The following is a 3,629-nucleotide window of genomic DNA, read 5'->3' on the forward strand; positions in this document are numbered from 1 at the left end:
AGTACAGACACTCGTCTGCAGGAGGCGGTGGCTGTCGGGAGGGCTGAGAAGTGGGCCAGAGGAGAGTGAGGAGACAGGACCAGGGGGGCTTCACAGTTGCTGAACACTTGTGCTGGGCCAGGTAAGGTGCTGGGTGCCTTAGGGCCACCATCTCATTCCGTGAGGCTCCCAGAAGTTAAGGATCTTGTTCTCCATACTGAGCTGCTGTGGGGCAGAGCTCAGAGGCTGCCTCTGAAGGGGCTACACAGGCCAGGGGCTCTACGTGAGGCTCTGAGGGAGGTGGACTCTGGCCTGCCCTTCTCTGTCTCCTCCTTCCCACCTGAGGCACCCAGACATGGCTGAACACTGCTAGGGAGGGCAGAGAGCAACGGGGTATACGCGCTGTAGGTGGCCTGGGCTGTCCCCACCAAGGGCTGGCCCCATTCTGCTGCCTTGGGCCAGGGACCCCTCCCTCGTCTCTCCCTGCTTCCTTCTTTCCACCAGCATTCCAGTTAACCTCCCTCCCTCCCTCCTCCTTCCCTCCCTTCCTTTCTTCCTATCCACAAAGGATACCTGAGGATACACTGGTAGGTGAAATAGATGTGGTTGCCGGCCTGATGGCACTTGTAGTCTGGGTCGGTGGGGAGTAGGGGCAGGCGCTAATCAAACAATTGCACAGATAATTATCCTATGGTGGTCAGTGATATAGAGGCACTGTGATCACTGGATGCTGGGAGCCGGAGTAACAGTGACTCAGCGAATTTATTTTGGGGTTCAGAGAGGTCTCTCTGGGGAAGGGACATTTCAGCTAAAACCTAAAGGATGAGTGGGAGTTGGTGGGGAGGAGAAATGGGCAGGTGGTGAGGAAGAGGCTTTTAGAAGCAGACTCAGCGTGTGCAAAGGCCCTGAGACAGAAAGTGGCTGCCACATTTATATAGAGAAGGTGTGTCTGGAACATGACTAGGAGATGAAGTTAGAGTAGGCAGGGCATGGAGGGGTCCAGACTTTATTATATTTGACAAAGATTTTTGGTGAATGCTCTGAGGTGTAGCATTAGGCCCCTCCACCGACCGCCCTCTTTCCCTCCCTCTGGCTTCACTCTGAGCCATTGACCTCTGGGGTCCAGCCAGGAGTGCTGTCCTTGATGTCTGTGTTTTTTGTGCCCACAGAGGGTGCACTGATTCCCTCAAGCTCCCCCACTCCAGGCAAGTGGCAGCACCTGCTCTGGAACCCAGGCCACCTCGTTTAATTCCAGTGGCCACTCACATGTGTCCCTCCTTGTGGGAGCAGGCTGGCAGGGTGTCAAGAGCCTCTGTAAATCTGGACTCATTTCTTCCTTCCCCGATGCAGTCGCGTTGTCCGTGCCCGCAGGCCCTCCCTTGCTCCACAGATCCGTGTTCTCCATCACTCCTGCTTCTCAACCCTGCCCAGCAACCCCTCTTGGTTTCCCAGGTACCCTCTCTTCTGCCCACACAAGCGATTTCAAACTTCTCTCCTGGCCATCAGGCTTCAGAATTGCCTCGGCCCCAGTCCCTACTCTTGCACGTCTCCCCATGCCTGGCACATGGAGGGGGTTCGGAATATACTTTCAGGGCATCCCTGAGTGCGGGGCAGAGGCCACCTGGCTCTCTTCTTCTCTCTGCCCTGGATGAGGTGGAGCTCAGGCCTCCCGGCTCCGGAAAGGGACACCTCCTGTTCCCAAGAATCCCCCCTCCTCTATCTGTGTCCCCTACTCAGAAACTGCTTCCTTTTTGTTCCGCAGTTACTCACACTCATTCTTATGCAGAGAGAGCAACAATGGACCGCAATTAACCTAGTGTTTCCTGAGAGGCGTTGGCTGAGGGCTGTGAGTCAACCTCAGGGCAGTGCCAGGGAAGGCTCAGCCTCCCCTGCCTCCCCAAGGGGGAGCGTGTTCAGACCCCACACCCTGCCTCTCCCCGGGGAAGAGAGGCAATACGGTGTGCGGACTGTAAGAGCTAAAAGCACCAGCTCTGCAGCTAGATGGATACTGATGCCCTGGGGCAAGTCCTAACTGTTCTTACTAGCTGTGTGACCTTGGCCATTTAGCCTAACTACTCTGAAGCCGCTCAGGAGGCAGAGACTGCAGAGCCCACCTCACAGGGCTTGGTGAAGTCTGAGTGGCCCACAAAAGATCTGCCACGTTGAGGGGGCTCATGACAGGAAGGCGGTGCAGACATCGGCAAGGATGATGATGATTGATACGATGATGATGGTGGGGTTTGGAGCCGTGCCCTGTGGATGTGGGAGGCCACCGGATGGCCTAGGGACCTCTGGGAATCTTACAACGGGAAGGTTGTACCTTTTGACCACCTTCCTCCAATCTCCCCTCCCCCACCTCCCACCTCTGGTAGAGACAAATCTGCCTCTTTTCCTATGAGTGAGTTTGTTTGTTTCTGAAGCATAACTGACCTGCGACGCTATGTTCATTCCTGGTATACGGCAGAGTGATTCCATATTTCTATACATTTCAAAATGATCACCATGATAATTCTAGTTGCCATCTGTCACCACACGAAGATATTACATTAGTAGTGGCTATTTTCCCCACACTACACATTTCATACCCGTGACTCATTTACTTTGTAAGTTTGTACCTCCTAATCTCCCTCACCTATTTCTCACTTCCTCCCACCCCACTCTCCTCTAGCAACCACCTGTTTGCTCTCTGTATCTATGACTCTGTTTCTGTTTAGTTATGTTTGTTCATTTGTTTTGTTTTTCAGATTTCACATATAAGTGAAATCCTACAGTATTTGTCTTTCTCTGTCTGACTTATTTCACTCAGCATAATATTCTCAGGGTCCTTCTATGTTGTCCTGAATGGCAACGTTTTATTCTTTTTTATGGCTAATATTCCACTGTATGTACATAACACATCTTCTTTATCCATTTACCTATTAATGGACACTTAAGTCCCTCCCATATCTTGGCGATTGTAAATAACGCTGCAGTGAACATAGGGGAGCATATATCTCTACAAATTACTGTTATCATTTTCTTCAGATAAATATCCAAGAGTAGAATTGCTGGACTGTATAGTCGTTTTATTTTTAATTTTTTGAGGAATCTCCATATTCTTTTCCATAGCAGCTTACCAATTTACAGTCCCACATTCCATTACTAGGGTTCCCTTTTCTTCACATGCTCACCAACGTTTCTTTGTTGTTTTTTGGATAATCACCATCCTGACAGGTGTGAGGTGGCATCTCATTGTGGTTTTGATTTGCATTTCCCTGATGATTAGTGATGTTGAGCATCTTTTCATATGCCTGTTTGCCATCTGCGTGTCTTTCTTTTTTACTTTTCAAAAAACTTTATCAGATTATTTTTTTGCTTTGCTATTACAATTTTTTAACACACATACTCTTCATATTTATTTTATATTTAAGGATCATTGTCAGTTCATTCACCATATTTTATTTTTTTATTTAAAAAAAATTCTTGGCTGCGTTGGGTCTTCATTGCCGCGCGCAGGTTTGCTTTATTTGCGGCGCGAGCTGGGGCTACTCTTTGTTGCCGGGCGCCGGCTTCTCATGGCAGTGGCTTCTCTTGTTGTGGTGCACGGGTTCTAGGCACGTGGGCTTCAATAATTGCAGCACTGCAGGCTCAGTAGTTGCAGCACATGGGCT

Source organism: Kogia breviceps, chromosome 17 (assembly GCF_026419965.1).
Source record: "Kogia breviceps isolate mKogBre1 chromosome 17, mKogBre1 haplotype 1, whole genome shotgun sequence".
NCBI lineage: Eukaryota > Metazoa > Chordata > Mammalia > Artiodactyla > Physeteridae > Kogia > Kogia breviceps.